General features: G+C 44.4%; 1 long non-coding RNA gene across 1 annotated transcript in view; it reads left to right on the plus strand.

Moving 5' to 3' along the window:
• Window positions 1–17772, plus strand: part of LOC135384112 (uncharacterized) — a 41533-nt gene extending 23761 nt beyond the window's left edge. The window contains exon 3 of the long non-coding RNA XR_010420260.1: window positions 17545–17772. This is a non-coding gene — a long non-coding RNA (uncharacterized LOC135384112). The remainder of the gene's footprint in view (window positions 1–17544) is intronic.
• The last annotated feature ends 274 nt before the right edge of the window (window positions 17773–18046 follow it).

Consider the following 18046-nt stretch of genomic DNA (forward strand, 5'->3'; position numbering starts at 1 on the left):
ACTGGAGGAGAGAAATGCCCAAGAAAGCCTTTCCTTGTCCGTCTTCGTAAAGTACCTCTTTATCGGTGTTCCCGAAGCGGTCGTGGAGCATCCGATACTGTTTTCGTCAAAATAATGGCACTTTGATGGCGAAACAAGAAATTCTTTTATATTTACCTAATAAAGCACAATCTCTATACTATATTTAGACCAGGGATGGGCAGTATTTAAATACATTGTAATTAAAATACTATTTAAAATATAAATACATGTATTTATATTTTGTATTTAAATACAGACTTGAAAAATGTATTTGTAATTATATTTAAATACCAATTTTCGGGTATTTATTCTTGTAAATACTTTATAAATACTCTTAAATACAGAATATACTGACTCATATCTTAAAGTTGCCCTGCATTTGACCTTTCGGGAAGAAGGGCGAGTTTGGGACGCAATTATGCCGTGTTTGCGCTAGCATGCGCATGCGACAAACCATTTTAGATGGCGAGTTTTTCACTGTTGTTGCGGACAATGGTCGTGACTACCTGATTACATTGTTCTACGAAGCATCTTCGTCAAATTTAATACAAGCATTTGTTCAGCGGCACCTGTGGAGATGCTGTTCTCCTTTGCGAATCTGATTGTACGGCTGAACAGAAGATGCCTAAAAAAAGCAGTCTTCGAGAAATTTCTAATATTAAAATCGCCATGATAATCTACCAAATAAATGCTATTCTTTCTTGCTGATTTGTCCTTATGATCATAATTATTTCTGTAATTCCAGATGCAATCTTCCTCACAGTATTTATGGTAGTAGTTACGGTATTTAAATACAGTATTTATATTTTGTATTTAAATACTCATGTTGAAAACTATTTATGAAGAGTATTTAAATACCCCTGTCAACAAAGTATTTTGTATTTATATTTAAATACTCAAATAATGTATTTATGCCCATCCCCCTAAATTTTAGACAAGAGGTAAAGACGTACCACGCTTAATATTGGGAAGGCATCCTATAACTGCCCCTACAGGGAGCCAACTCTTTGATTAAACGTACCATAAAACGTGTAGAGGGGAAATTTCAGAAGCTTTATTATTTGGTAAATTGACCCGTCAGTTCTCTTACGTCACTCATACGTCTCTTACGTCTTTCTTCTCTTACGTCTTTCGTCCCAATAGGAGATATGCATCATGTTGGGCGCCACCTGGTGGGCAAAATACTAGCCGCCCGCCATTTTGGTTGAGAAACAGTGTATGCCGTGTCAACAAGCTCTCTGCACCCGCGATCTCACTGCTTCTGATGGAAAATGCCCTCGCATTACTGCGTCCCGTTGTGTAAATAGCGTGTATAGTAATAGAAAGGGATGGGAAAAAGCCACGTGCCGGAATGTTTTTGGTTACAAATAGAGTAGAGAGAACAATCCTGCTTAGCGACTTGATGAAACACGGTTAGGGGCTGGTTCTCAACGAGGTGCATATTCTCCTATAGCAGCTTCACGAGAAAGCTAGGAGATAGTTCGCAAATACGTGCAGATACTTTCAAGATACTTTCTTCCACTGAGTATTTGATATTTACAACGAGGCGTGTGACTCAAAACGGTATTGGTACCTCTTTGGCTGTGTTCTGCATGTAGCTTCACATTTTCATTTCATTCGGATTAACGGAATGTTGCAGGAATATTGTGGATACTATGAATACCAGGTCGCATTCTAATTATACCTCAGCTTTGCCTTTCTCAGGGCCGGCATAGTGAAATTTCCATGCAGGGATGTACGTGAACCAGTTTTTCCTTTATTTTTTTTTAAGTTGCGTGCCCTTCATTATCATGGTGGTGGTGGTGCTGGTGAAGGGATTGGCTGTTGTCGGCCTCAGAGAGGTGGGCAACGTCACGACTGACGCCCTGGGGGAATGTGCGTCCTGGGATTACTTCTAAGGGAACTGTGCCGACATATGTCTGAAAGCGTCTGAGGGAAACCCAGGAAAAACCCAAGACAGCACAGCCGGCACCGGGATTCGAACCCGAGTACCTCCTGATATGACCAGCACGCTAACCACAGAGCCGTCACTGAGCCACCACTGAGATACCGCTTGAGATCATGTCTCGACCAATCGTTTTACGACTTTTGCACGTGTCCCTCCATCGTTTCCCAAAAAGATCCAACATTGTAACAAGAAATGAATTATTGCCATTAAGCGCGATGAGGGCAGTGATTTCAAAGTGACACAATTCAGAAAAGTATGTTGAAAATATTTTCGTACATGTGACTTAATCCCAGGTACAACAAGTGTTTATAACTTCCTCAGAGACACCGCAGTTCCGTCAGTGTTTGCATTCTGCAAGAAGTGCAGTACTCGCGAGCCTCAGAAGCAGCGTGCACCACAACCATGTACCGTGACATCACAATGTCAGGCACCGCTGGCACAGGAATCAACTGAGCCTCCAGCATGCAACAATGCCACATGAATTTAGCGAAAAGTGTGCCTCAACGAGAGTGACCTTGGATGCCACAAAAATACGGTGCGAAGTGCCGTAGGGTTCCACTCGAGAATGTATAGAACGGGCGGCGTGGTATCTCACGTCGGATACTCCCAAGACTGCCGCTGATAGCGCTGTCGCGACGGAGCAGCGCGCCCCCTCTAGGTGTCCCACACTCCCTATACGGTAGAAAAAAAAAGAAGCAGAAAAAATTGTCGTGCTGAGATTTCGAATATACCCACGCTGCATCTTCAAAATGTAGGCACTCAATCGCAATCCACTTTTTGGACCAGACAACAGAATCTCTCTATTGACACCCTGTTAGAGCCATATGAATCTGCACAACTTTCTGCGCTAATATTTCTGAAATGAAACTGCTTACGCGTACGCGTTTGTCCTTCAGTGTAGCCTGCCTCGGCTAATTCCTGTTGTTTACATTGTATTCATTGTATTGTCTGAGAACTGGCTCGGAGAAGAAGAGGATGCCTGTACAAATATGGCCTGAATATGGCAGCACGCGACACTTGTACACTCGTAAATGGGCGCCTTTTATTGTAAATTTTAGCGACAGATTTGCGGGCAGCACTGCAGTGCATACACAGCATGGGCATCCGCGGCTCCTTGGCTCCAGTGGTAGTGAACATCTTGACGACGCTCAGGGTTTATAGACGTAGGTTTCGAAATACCGTAGAGGGTACACTATGATAGAGGTTGATTTAGAGGTTGAAAACTACTCGTAACCTGACATTGTATGAGCAATAGGAGTTACTTCTGAATACAACCCACATCCAGTCTTCGTAACTTATACACCGTTTTCCCGTGGACGCCGCTGTATTGAAAGCGCGGCGCCGTCTAGCCGCGGGCGCACGTTGAAAACTGTTTACTGACCAAGCCAGAGAGAAGGAAAGCACGCGTTATGGCACGCGTCCCGTATATGCTTCCTCCCTGGTATCGCTTTCCTCCTTGCTGGCTTGGGCAGGCTGCAAAAGCGCTGGCTGAGAAACGGCGTCTAAATGTACCCTTTACAGGGGCGTTGTAACTTCTAAATCACGAAGGCACAGACACAGACACCTTCGTGTTCTCTAGTCTCGGGGTTTTACATTATGCATCATCGCTTGCTTCTTAGCCATTTTTTCATTGTTCTAAATGAGTTTCCGCGTCTGCATTTTCTTTGTTCATTCTTCTTCTTTCTTTGCAAAGTAACTTTTATCAAAGGTACTGCTCAAAAGTTACTGTGTTCTCGTTCTAGCCGCACGTTCAGCACGAGAATTTCGGATCAGTGAACTAACTGAACTCAGTTTTAAAGAAAATGGAAATTGAGAATGCTGGCAACACTGTGTCCAAGTGGCCACCAACTGCGCGTTGCTCATCAAGACACGGCCGCAAAACTGCCTTGCATTCGAACAACATTGGGTTTAAAACAAAAGAAGTTTCCTACGTTTCGGCTACGTAGGCAGTCAGTCAGTCGCGAACAGAGATCACTGTTGCTTGACGAATTGCGGAATATTTGCCGCCAGACGTCGCTTCGAGCACTTTTACGTCAATTTTGCTGGCAAAATAAAAATATTAACCCTTTCTCTCTCATATTTGTTACTTGTTGCGCTGGTTTTACAAGCAACAAGTTGTTAAACTACGTCGTCAACATCAACTGCCAGTCTGCTGCTTTAAAAGGACGGTCGCATCCGAAAGCCCATATGAAACCGATATCATTATGTACGGCATCGGCCGACAATCGATATATTTAGCTTCTTTTTTTTCGTCCGAAAAGTGCTTAGGTACTAGATAAACGAATTTATAGATAAGCACTGCTTCGCAGCTGCAGAGGCTCCGGCGCCGTGACGTCACTCCCTAAGGGGAGGAGTGAGAGGGCAGTGATCATAGCAGAAAGGCACCCTCCAGACGCCCCGTACCTTTATGAGGCACTCACACGAACGCGGCATTCCTCTTCTCAAGGTCGCGCCGTCATTGGTTCTTAGGGAGTGACGTTTCCTCGTTTTTCCAGAGAGGGAATTCCGGAATACTCTCAACATCCGTCGTCTGCTCTTATGATGTATTCCGTCGAATAACAGTCGAATTTCGCTACTATTTCACGTGGGATTTTCGATAGCCTGGGCAGTGGTCCACGGGGAATAAAATGATACAATAGTTGCGAAATCGACTAGTACTGATGAGACCATTCCTTTTTAAATAAGTGAATAAATAAAACAGTAGTCGAGTTTTAAAGACCGCGTCAATGAAAAAAAAAAAAAAAAAACCTGCGCCCTCTGACAGTACGGTTACTCGCTCCTACACATTGCCCTACGAATTCTTGTCCGACCCGTCCTGATAAAGCTAGCAGAACGCCTTTTGTGACAGTTTGCAAGCCCACCCACTCTTCACACTTTTTTCGCAATGTGCATGTAGCATGCCGGCGGCCTTCACTTTTGCACACCTTGGCAACGCGTGCTCCTGTTAGTTCAGTGCGGTTAACTTCTTCAGCAATCACGGGCACTTTTGTTGTTTGTTAGAGTGAATTTGAAAGTTTGCGTAAATCGCACCCCATGAGACCGAAAAGAAACGGAAGGAAAGAAAACTCAATTTGGCGTTCCCGAAAACGTGACTCAACGGAGCCGTCCAGAAAGATGCTTTTATTTGCTTCTTCCGCAAGGATATTGAATCTGTATAATTAGGTTTCCGGCTAGGTTTTGAGCTTCTGCTTAACAACGGAACAGTTGTTTCGGAACGGCGTATTTGACGTGGCTTTCCGGAGAAAGTCAACCGATCCTGCGACCCTGAGCTGCGTTGTCATGTCGCTGGTGTGGGAAGGGATAAAGCGGACATGTGTATATCAAAGCATCTTATGCGCTGTCAAATCAGTAAGGTTTACTGAGATCTTTCCATTTATTTCTCTTTTATTCTTGGTTTCGCTTTTCAGTTGGGCTGTCTAGAGATGGCAAAATTTCCGGAAATGTTGAATGGCTCGAAAAAAAAACCGGTTTTCTTCGCGTTTTTTCCCGAAAAATTGGAAAAAATGGAAACAAACGCGGTTACTGCTGAGTCGAAGCATTGCCGGTCTAGCCACAGCATACAATGAGCTAGAAACTTTAGTAGTGTTCACCCTCTAGGCATAAATGCAGAGCAGAGCATCCCATGAGACTGCTGTCTACTCAGCGATAGGTAATTGGAACAACCCGTCCACTCCGACCAGAACTCCGACATTATGCGAACGCGACGGCGATCGCTTGGAACAGCCAGACGGAGCTCGAAGTTGGTGGTTGTTGGCGGATTATAGAGGCACCCAAGGCACTGTTGGCGGGTTGGAACGCATCGAAGGCACGAAAATTTACATTTTTGAATTTTGTCGCCTGGAAATTTTGGGCAATTTTTTCCGGAGACTAGGAAAAAAACGAAAAAAAAAACTGGTTTTCTTCCCAGAATTTCCGGGGGTTTTTCCGGGGCTTCGCGTCTCTAGGGCTGTCATGTTTCTCTTCGCTTTCTCACCCAGCCTACGGTTCGAGTAGCCTGTCCGGAACGTGTCAGAACAAACGTCTTCGTGTTTTTCTTTTTTATATTTTATCTGGTTGAATGTTTTATAGAAAAAAAAAACAGAGAAATATACAGAGATTCGCCCAACTTTACAAATAATTCACACTGGACTTACGTCTAATCTAACCTAAAACGTTATGCATTGTCATACTCATACTTAATTGCATCAGAAGCAGCCTCTTTTTCCGTCATGATTTCTCCCATGCATTCAGACAAATCCTCGCCAGTGTGGAACTCCGAGAACACTCACGGAGGCCGACATATGGAAAACCAAAGTATTTACCCAAACCATTGTTATCTCCTACACGTGCGTGGCGAAGCAGTAGAAATGTCATTACATACGAACCCTAAATAGGAGCTTTGCTCGCGTATGCTTCTGCGCCGCTATCCAATTAAAGCGGCTGCGATTCTAGGAACAATAGAAGATCCTGGATTCCCACATTCAATCTCGTCTGCACGATAATCGACGGCAGTTTTGCCGTCTGAAACAAGTCTGTATATGGATCACGATGAGTCTTAAAACAGTTTATGAATACGACGTTGACGGAAAACAAAACTTGTCTCCTTTTGTCGCACCAGCACTTTGTATACCACGGCAGTTTGTTTATTTCGCGTGACGAAGCATTCTCAACTGGTATTCCTCGGTGCGTACAATAGGTTCAGGGAGCATGCTGACCGCACACAGCTTACGCGATGTATACAGGGTTCGTCACGCAAGACTGACCAGAATTTTTACAAAAAAAAAGGCTATAAGAGCAGCATAGATGTTGTTTTTGCAGTTGAGTTCTACGGCCATTCAGACAACCTCAAGAAGAGAGTGTCTAACTACCAGATGACTAGTTACGTGAAATTCATTAGCAAATTTTTTTTTATTAGGGAATTTCGGGGAAAGCGAGATAGCATATTGACACTGTCCTCGTTGAACACTATTCCACGCTTAAAGGTACTGTAAAGCAGTAGAGAAGCAAGATATGTTGGCAACGTGTCTTGAGACTCTGTTGCCTGTAAAGCCCATATGCGGAACCATGCGACCGACAACGCTCTCTAAATATTTTAATTTGTCATGAAAAATCCGGCGTAGTACAGCGGCGCGACGCCTGGTGTCGAACAACCCCCTTTGCAGCGGGCAACACTGTCCAATATATATTATGTATGCAGCATTATTTTGTCACGGTTTTGTTCTTTTGGTGGCTATATTATTTCGAATTATATTTACGTAGGTGTGCGGAAACCGCTGTTTAGTGTGTTTTTGCGCAATAAAATGAAAAGGAAACGCAGCGCTGTTCGACGGACACCTGAACCAAGTGGCGAGAAATCACAGACTGATTGACATTACGGAAAGCAATGGTTCTGAGGATGACGCACACAGTGCACAAACAAATCCCGACACTGTCTGGCCTTTTTAACGACTTCCACATTTCAACTGTTCAGTATTTGTAAAACCCCGAGACTAGGGAACACGAAGGGACAGACACAACACGAAGTTTGTTTATCCGCAGATGTGGCTAGTTGTGTGGATTGCAGGGGCGGATTCTGTGGTGGATTGTTTGGTCGGGCCCAGTGTTATACGCGTGCAATGTGGTTGCACCAGTACTCGGCAGAGAGTACGGATCCCTTCCGAATACTATTACAGTGTTGCCCGTAATCTTTAATTTTAATTTTCTGATTAACTGCACCGTCTATTGGAATGAAATTTGCGCCCTTTTCATACTGATGGCTTGGACTATTGAATAGCCACGCTAAACTAAATTGGCAAAAATAATTGGCACGCTAAAATAAATTAAATTGGACCTCTGCTGCTTTACAGTACCTTTAAAAAATCCTGGGACACGCACGCGCGCTAAAATATAAATTCCCTAATTGTAGTATGCAAATGCAGAGATCGAGGTAACTCGTTGCTGTAACTAAGTTCCATTTTTCGGTATCTTATAAGTAACTTAACTCGGTACTTTTGCGCCGTGGTAACTTTCAGAGGAAGTCGTTCCTTTTTCGGGTAACTTTGCCAAAGTAACTCAAACTAAGTTCCAAGTTACTTTTAATTCGTTTTTCACTCACGTCCACATATTTTCTTGCTTTCTCTCCGGATCTTTCGTGGCATTTTATGTCATAAAGCGTGATATTCAATCAATGACAGTAGGAAGTAGAAACCGCTGTCATTGAAATGAAGCTGAACCATATATCGTCCAGATGCAAAGCGTTCGAACGGTTGGACATAAACGAAAATGATCTAAGCGTGTTGCACTCCTCCGCAGGCAACTCAAGGTCTAACTCAGCTCCTGCGTAGTGCTAATTTGTGTCCGAAGTAACTTGGAAGTAACTCGTTCTTTTTTTTTTTAAGTAACTCCGTAACTGCGAGTTACATTTCAGGCTGAAGAACTTCGTTATTAAAGGGACTATGAAATTTCCAGAACCCCCATACTTTTTTTCGATGGAAACTGTTCTTCCCGCAGAGAAACTAATATGCCACAAATTTTTCCGGACGAAATCGCTCCACTCTGCGAGGAGCGCGCGCTGGAAATGTCTCTTCCGCGTTCCTCCTCTCCCGCGCATATTTCCCTGCCGATGGTGTAACTGTACGGACCGCTCTTCGGTTCCCCGTTACGTCACCGGTGTTGCACAATGGGAAGTAATGCCGCGAGCTGGCGCTGTGGCTGCCGCCACTGCCGAAATCTGCCGATCGCGCGAAAGCTGCTGTCATGAAGATTTCCACTCCCGATGAACGCATACGCGGGATCCTACGGCGCATGCTCCTGGCAGGATTCTTCGGCTCGGCAACACGTCACGATGACGTGTTGCTGAGCCGGCCGTGGTCGCGTCAAGTTACCCGTTGTGTCTCCGCTCGGCAGCTCGTCACGGCGCGGCGCCAGCTGTCCTCCCTTCGCCGCTCCGTTTAAATTCGCTCCCGAGAAATCCGCTAGAAACGAAAGTAAAATTTCGGTTCTAGACTCAGAAAAATGTCTTCTTTCGAACGAAACGAAGAAAAAAATCGTTTCATAGTCCCTTTAACTTAGTTACATTTTTCGCACGGTAACTTAACTTGTAACGAGTTCTTTTTGACGGGTAACTTCTCGACCTATATGTGCAAGTGAGCCAAAACCGAAAAACCGCGCCTGACGAGTGCACCACACACACCGACGGATGCTTTGCCTCCTCTCCCTCTGTCACTGAAGAGTCAGAATTCGTCTGCTACTGCGATTCACCGTTCTGCGCATTCAAGAACCCGCAGATGGTTGCAGCTCACCTGGAACCTGCAGACCTAAACATTTCGACAGAAAGCGCAAGAGGCTTTCGAGAGAATCATTTTTGAGAAAGATTCAGACCGTTTTGCGCTTTATTTTCCAAGTTTTCCCATTTAGTACTCGGGGACGTTCTATCACGTTCGTGATTCGCTACGGCCGTTGAAAACACGATCGTGATTGGCTGACTCTTAATTGCTACGTCACGTTGACGAGCGCGCAGGCTTTCTGTATCTATGGGTGGTGTTGGCTGTACTCCCCGTGTTCCCGGTCACTGCGGTTCCGGTTTCGGCTCATTTGTATATCGAATAACGCGGACCGTTGGGCTAGTTGGTATTCCATGGGAAAGGTGCAAAAAACGCTGCAAACTGGTCCAAAACGGGCAGCGGAGGAACAAACAGAAACGAGCGCCACTAACAACTTTAAAGCTACTGTAAAGCAGCACGCACGCTGTTAATATTGGCAGCGGCATTTGAAAGCTTCTGCCGAAAGGAACCCATAGTGCAAATTTTGTGTGCGACAGAGAATTCTAAATATTTTTGAATCACTTCCGAAATTACTGTGAAAAGACGCGTTGCGTCACCTGGTCGGAAACAATCGCCTATTCGTCGAGCAACAGTGTTACATGTCCCCAACCCTCTATCGGCTAAGTCATAGGCTAAGTAGCCGGCTTCATGAACTTTCTTTTAAAAGTTTGTTCAAAAGAGGTAGTTGATGTGTCTCAAAATGCAAGAACATTGGTAGATCGCTAAATGAGTAACAACCTGCCAGCAGAATCACCATGAAAGCCACCTACGCAAAAATGCACCACGTCCAGCAAGCCGGTGTGGTGATCGTAGCGGTCCAGAGATGTCGCTGTACACTCCATTGTCATTTGCATGTTTATGTCAGCCGCCCTACATGGCGGGAACTGCGGAGTTCGTGTCGGGCCTTAGGCACAGAGTTGCCCGTAATATTGAAACTTAATTTTCTAAAAAAACTATGGGGTGGATTTGAACGAAATTTGTAGCGTTTGTGTAATGAGCACCCAGGCTGTCAAATGAGCCGTCAATATAAAATTGTAGGCCTGTTGCTTTACAGTACCTTTAATACAATGATGAAAGAAAACACACTGAAGCCCGAGCAACCACAGCTAACCCTGGAAGACACGCCTACAACCACTATCTCTTAGCGAGGTAGCGAGGAAGTGATAGAAGCTTATCATATCTGGCGGCTTGGTAGCGAGCGGTGTGTGAGCCAGCCTTCGGTTGCCCTGAGCGGGAGGGAGCTTGATATGCTGCACGTGTTTTTGTCTCGCTAAGAGATAGTGGTTGTAGGCGGGCCTTCCAGGGTTAGCTGTGGTTGCTCCGGCTTCAGTGTGTTTTTCTTCCTTCATTGTATTAAAGTTGTTAGTGGCGCTCGTTTCTGTTTGTCCCTCCGCTGTCCGTTTTGTAAAACTTTGCACCTTTGCCATATGTATCGAAATTTGGGGATGGATGTTTTAACGCACGTGTGGGTTTCAGGATTTGTTAAACGAAAATGGCTTGCGACTGGTATAGTCTCTCAATCTGCCATATCGCTTTTGCCCGAAATTGCCCAATTAAAAAGTTAATTAATGAATTTTAGTTAATTAGTCATCTCGTAGTTGCACGGTTTCTTTTAGAGGATGCCCGGCTTGCAGTAGAACTCAACTGCAAACACTACATCTATACTGCTCTCATAGCTTTTTTTATAAAAATTATGGTCAGTTTTTAATGACGCACCCTGTATAAAAATTCAGAGTTGTAGAGGATACGTACATTATTCCAATATTCAGGCTTAGGTCTACAGGAGGTGCAATACATGATTGGCCGACTCAGAGGAAGAATAATAAATCCGTTGATGTTGATGTTGATGAAGTAAGTAAAATGCTAGGGAGAGGTTGAATTCGTCACACAACAAATTCGGCTACTCCCATAAACAGACCCCCCCCCCCTCCCGCTCCCCGAAAGTGAAAAAAATATAAAAGAGAACCCCACCCCCCACCCCTACTTTAGTAAATCCGTTTCCATACAGTTGCACAGCATTTGTGTGTTTGAAGTCGTCTGCATGAGATACAATGAAGCAGACGATAGTCAGGTCAGGTCAGGAATAGTGGCAGGTCATATGTCAGGTGAGGAAACCAAACGGAGCAGGCACCGTGCGAGCACTTCTTGTCAAGATGCGTTTGGCTGTAGACACCTTAGTTGCCTTTGTGAATACGACCTCTGTGCCTCGTGTCATCCTCTTTGTGTATCACTGCGATTGGCTCTATCTCATTTTCTCTCACTCGCATATCATGACGATCGCACCTATCCAACACCCACCTGCTTGCTCCCTGGGTGCGAGCGGATAATAATAATGATATTAAAAAAAAGGCGAATGAACAGGCGCTATTACTGAAACGAGTAAATGCTTCATGGCGTGACGCACTCTAATCTCGCAGCATCTAGCCATGCTTGAATAAAACATGCATAGCCCGAAGCACACTTCGTATTCCCGGCTGTATTTTTCCCGATGGCTTTGCATTAGCTTGCTAAGTTTGCAGATACCTTCATGTATCGTAGTTAAAACTATGTGAGGCGCCGAAGTAGGCTTTGTGTTTGGCGCAGACGCCGACAACGATCCTTTAATGACAGTATTTGTTTGTAACTGTTTTGTAACTCCTTGTTTGCTAAGGATTGGATTGGTTAGATAAGAGTGGATATCAAGGCTGCGGAGTAGTAATCAGTATTTGTCGACGACGCCCACCATATTTTTTAAAGGATAGCATAATCGCAGGTATCTCAGTTCAACTTTTCGCGTAATGTAAATTGGGTGGGAAATGACATTCTCCACAATAATCAATAAATATAATTTAATAATAAATATGTATTTTCAATAAATATGCATTTTTTAAATTAAGTGTTAGCGCCGCGAAGCAACTGTGACTATGAGCGGCGTACAGACGTGGACAGATGGAGAGAGGACAGCAGGAAGGAGTGGGAGACAGGGGGGTTAGTATGCGTCCTTGACCGACTTCAGGGAGAACTATGCCGACATTCTTACTTATTTAGAGCAAATCAAAGGCCCCAGAGGAGCATTACATGACGGAGTGGTGAGTTCCTAGTTAGAGATAATAACAATTCTGCAAGTTATCGAAGCAGTTAGCGAAATACTATACATTTCATAAGAAGATCTAAGCATAATGAGTTACTCGACAATGACAAGACACAAGACACGACAGAGCTGCATATTAACAAGACAGTTGTCGGAATACTAGCAAAGAAGATGGATAATAATACTATCAATCATAATAATAGAACAATCTATACCTTAACGACAAAGTGAACTATATGTTGTCAAAATATCATAACTTATGCAAGGATTAGTAGTAACGAAAAAGATGATATGACAGGCAGAACGCAATCAACTCCTTGGCCGATGAAATGAATTCTTTATGAGTACCGTACAATAGGTAACAATGATATATATATATTGGAGGTGGCCAGAAGATCAGTCCTTCCTTTGCTTAAACGAGTGAGGATCTCTAACTGCAGCCGTGTCACGGGGAAGGTCATTCCAGTTTCGAACTACACGGGGTAAGAATGATTCATGAAGTTATCGTGTTAACACAATGGACACATTACTGTGTAAGGATGGTCGAGACGTGGTGAACTACGAGGGGTGTTCAAGTCAAACCGGGACTTTCTGTCTCCTGAGTGTACAAATGGCTCGCGCTACTTCTTTTTCGTCATTTGCACACGCGACAGGTCTCCGCGTTCACCACATGGTGGTCCAAAGTTTGAAGAAAACAGAAGACGCGTGCTGGACAAGATGGTCCGTCAACGAGGTGAGCGCGCACATCGAACAGCGAATTGTCATGAAGTTTATCGTGAATGAAGGCATAAAGTCATCTGAAATTCACAGAAGACCTCAGGCTCAGTATGGACACGATACACTTAGCCGCAGCAAAGCGTTTGAGTGGTGAAAACGGTTCCGAAACGGCAGTACATCAGTGCAGGACGATCCCGGCCGGGACGGCTCAGAGCCCAGTGTCAGAGTTCCTGAGAACATCCCACTTGTGAAGCGCCCGATCCTCAAGAACCGACGGATAACATGTCTCGAACTGGCTCGAAAGACGGACCTTTCTGTGGGAACGTTGAACACTATCACTCATGAACATTTCCAGTTTCGGAAATTCGGGCCCCATCACCAAAGGAGTCCTCCTCCTTCAGGACAATGCACGCCCGCATACCGCACATCTCACGACAGGCACCTTACAGGAACTTGGCCGGGAGTTGCTGCCACATCCCCCTTACAGTCCAGACCTCGCCCCGAGCCATTTCCTTCTCTTCGGTCCACTGAAGGCGTTCCTTGGGGGCTGCCACTTCGGCTGCGACGGCGAGGTCAAGAATGCGGTCCAATCATGGCTGCTACGCGCCCGTAAGGATTTCTACGCTGCTGGCATCCAAGCCCTCGTGAAACGCTGGGACAAGTGCATTAGTGCAGCTGGAGATTACGTTGAAAAATAAAACTAATTTCTCGCCTCCGAGTTCATTTTACTTTTGCAAAAAATGAAAATTCCCGGTTTGACTTGAACGCCCCTCGCATAATCGGCACTAGACAATAGAGAGAGAGAGAGAAATACATGATGACGATGGTATGGGGACGACTTCCTCTCATTGAGCAGACAGTAAATCTGCATGTAGCTTTGTGTTATAGCATACTTGATGGAAAAGAGTGAAGGGTCAGATCGTACGACGACGAAACAAGAGGGGAAGCTCGGCTTTCCGTCTCATAACGGAGACACTGTTGTGGGGAGAATAATGACTAAAAATAAAACGGACTCCTCGGCTTTTTTGTACTGATTCAATAGCTTGCGATAGATAAGATTGAAAGGGGTCCCAAATAGGAGAATACTCCAATTTTTGTCTTACAAATGTCCTATACATTAGTTTTTTAACACTCGTACTGCAGAGTCGAACTTTTCTTCGCAAGCATCCTGATGTCCACTTCGCATCGGCTACAATGTGTGATACGTGGACTGACCATGACATATTGCTGTAAAAGTGAAGGCCAAGATATTTGTAGGTGACAACACGTTCTAACACGGCAGGACCAAGATGATAATTAAATTCTTTAGACTGACTCCGAGCAGAGGACAAAAACTTTACTCTTAGTATAGCATTGATTGGCATCTGATAATTAGTACACCAAGAAGAAACTATATCGAGAACACTCTGTAAGTTACAGGCATCAGAGAAGTCAGCTATCGTTCGGTCTATCACGCAGTCGTCGGCGAATAAAAGTATTCTAGAGGAGACACCTGACGGTAGGTCGCTAATGTATATTAGAAATAGGAGTGCTCCAATGACAGAGCCCTGAGGGATGCCCGATGTAATTGGACGCAATGTCGAACGTGAAGAATTAGCGACAACGTACTATTTGCGATTCGTTAGAAATTTTGTTATCCATGCAAGTATAAACGGTTCTACGTTGAGACGTGAGAGTTTGGAGAATAGCTTAGTGTGGGAAACCCTGTCAAAGGCCTTCGGGCAAGGTCCAAAAAGAGTGCGTCAATCTGTAAGCCAGAATCAAGACTAGATAATATATCGTTGGTTAAACCAGATAGATGGGTTTCGCACGGATAACCTTTACGAAAACCGCGCTGATATCTAAAAAATAATTTGTTACTTTCCAGAAAATTTAAAACCTGCGAGACGATAAGGTGCTCGAGCAACTTGCATTGTATACTGGTGAGGGAAATGAGTCTATAATTGCGTGGATTTAGCTTATCACCAGCCTCGTGAACTGGATTAACCTTCCGGATTAGCCAATCAGAAGGAATGACACCTGTAGCACATGACTGGGTTAGGATAAGATACAGAAATTCCGCGCTAATGAATTTTGTATTCTTTAACATCTTGGAGTTTATACGGTCGTGTCCACATGATGAACTGGTCTTCAAGTTATCAATTAAATTTGAGATACTATAGTACGTTATGTCAATGTTACCCATGGCGGGGAGATCTGGTAGCGTATAGGAAGGGGTACACTCTTAAAAATGAACTTCACCACATAGCACGCTCCTAGCCAATCATCATCCCGAATGACGACGTTCTCGCCCCTGATTTGTTGAAAACGGGAGGCGGAGCCTATTTTGTGTCCATTATGCACGGCACAGAATAGGCTCCGCCTCCCCTTTTCTTTTTTTTTTTTTGCTATAGTCGTGACGACGCCCACTTCTGTGTGGCCAACAACGGCGAGCCTATCCTGCCATCACCCCCCCCCCTCATTTTTAAGAGTGTAGTTGTAATAGTATCAACAGAAAAAACGGAAGCGAAGTAATCGTTCAGCACCATAGCGCAGTCTTGATCGGTTACCGAAGCACCAGAAGGATCACGAATGCGTAATGTTTCTTACTGACTTGACCCAACTATATATGTTCCAGAATTTCCTGGGGTTATCACGCAGCATAGAAGGTAATGTATGCAGATAAAACGAACGTTTAGCTGAAAGCGTATTAACCCTAAAATTGGATTCAGCTGCGTAATATCCACTCCACGCGTGATCGTTTTTCCGAAGTCTGGCTTTCTTGTACAATCTCTTTTTCTAATTTTGAAGTCGCTTTTAATGTGTTATTGAACCGTGGTACCGCATTCGACACACTCACAGATACTGTGATACAGTAGGAACGTGGGTATTCTCAGCGTAGGTAGGTAGGTAAGTTAGCTAATTCGTTTTTAAATAAAGAAGGATTCTCTTCGACCGACCTTGAATGACATAAGTTGAGGGAAATATTCGAGGAACATCACTGGGAAGTTCTGCGTGAATGGCATCAAAATTTCCATTCTTGTACTCTTTCATGATTTTGCGACTACTACTTAAACGTGCACTCTTAGAAATGAACTTCACCACATAGCACGCTCCTAGCCAACCATAATCTCGAATGATATTGTTATCTGCCCTGATTTGTTGAAAACGGGAGGCGTACGCCTTTTTTGTAACAATTATGAACAGCATAAGTGTCACAAAAAAGGCGTACGCCTCCCGTCCTGAACAAATCAGGGCAGATAACGATATCATTCGAGATTATGGTTGGCTAAAAGCGTGCTATGTGGTGAAGTTTATTTTTTAGAGTGTGTAACATTCATAGGTACTGAGAGGTGGATGTATTTGTGATCACTCGGGCCGGTAAATAAAGATACAAGAGAGGAAATGTCTGGTGCTGTAGTGAGGACCAGGTCAAGAATATTAGACGAAACATTGCACACGCGAGTATAGGCTGTGTTCAAGGTTGAAAACGTGACACGATTCAACAAAGAACATTGGTACTGAAGAACACTATGCCATTGAATTTTTAGGGAAGTTAAAATCCCCCACAAGAAGTAGGTCATGTAATGGATAATTCATAACTAAACTGCTTAGCACAACATGTAGATTATCAACAAATTCCGAATGGTTTGGCGGCCGGCAACAAACACCAAAAATAATGTTACGTGACAAGTATTGGACACGAGCCCAACAAATTTCAAGATAACAAGGAATGTGGATGGACTGCGGTGATAGAGCATTAGGAGAACACTAACAAAACGCCACCGCCTCTACGGTCTTCTCGATCTCGTCGGAACGCAGTACAATTAGGCAGGATTTCATTGTCACTGATGCCGGGGTTAAGCCACGTTTCAGTTAAAGCAATGACATCAACTAATGATTGTAACTCAATAACTTTATTAACAACACTACGAATGTTGCCAAAGTGAGCAGAAATGCCCGTAGAATGCGGTCGTGTGCGAGAAATAGAAGTGAGGCGTGATAGAGATCTTGAAACACGAACTACAGGTGCTGAGGCGTGTGGTTCATTCTCCAGAAGAGAATTGTTGCTGTGGGAGAGTCGATAGTGTGCATCAGCCGAGGCCAATGTGTTCCTGGCATTAACAAGCTCCCTTTGCTGAGCATTAGGATTCCAAATATAAATGACATCGTTAAGAAACAGCTTGTCGTAAATTAAGCGTACTTTATTATCTCTTACTTTTTCGTCTGAGGCGCTCGTCATCAAATTTTCACGTGCCTGTCGCACTCGTAGCGGTAAGTACCCACTGATCGAGAAGGCGGACCCTTTTAACCGCCAACAATTCTTTGAAATTTTCAGATTTTCTGTAAAGTTGAATAGTTTCAGGATTACAGGGCGCGTTTTCCCATGTTGTCCCATGTTCCCGCGAGCCGATGCACACGTTCTATACTGGTAGGATTAACTTTCAGGCGATTGCGAACGATATTGTCTTTGACAACCATTCAAGAGGTCGTTCTGAGTCTCAGTAGCCTTTTCTTCTATACCACAGATTAACAGGTTGTTACGCCGTGTTCCTCTGGAGAGTCTTTGGAAAACCCAGGGAAAACCTCGGACAGCACAGTTGGTGGTAGGATTCGAACCTACCACCTCCAAGTCTTCAGCACGACGTTGCATGGCTACCACCAATGAGCGGGGCTCGTTTCTTGAGCTCGACCGGCCGGCCATGCCGCTGGTCGATGCCGTTCAATAAGGATACGATCTCAACACGTATATAAAAAAAAACCACAAGGTGTGCCGAAATTGTCGAAGTCCATTCCAACCATCGCGCTCGATGGATCAGTTGTTAGCGTTCCTGCCAAGTGATGTCAAATTTACGGGTTCGAACCTGGATGGAGGACGCCAGCAAGTTGGTGGCTGGGTACAATTAAGATGGCAAAAAGGCAAGGGTGCAGCAGGCAGGCTGGTACATAGTGGAAAAACGCAACCCGAGAAAGGGACAGAGGAGGGACGACACGACACGTTCTGAGAGACGTTAAAGGGGCACTAAAATG

This window comes from Ornithodoros turicata, chromosome 2, assembly GCF_037126465.1.
Source record: "Ornithodoros turicata isolate Travis chromosome 2, ASM3712646v1, whole genome shotgun sequence".
Classification (NCBI taxonomy): Eukaryota; Metazoa; Arthropoda; class Arachnida; order Ixodida; family Argasidae; genus Ornithodoros; species Ornithodoros turicata.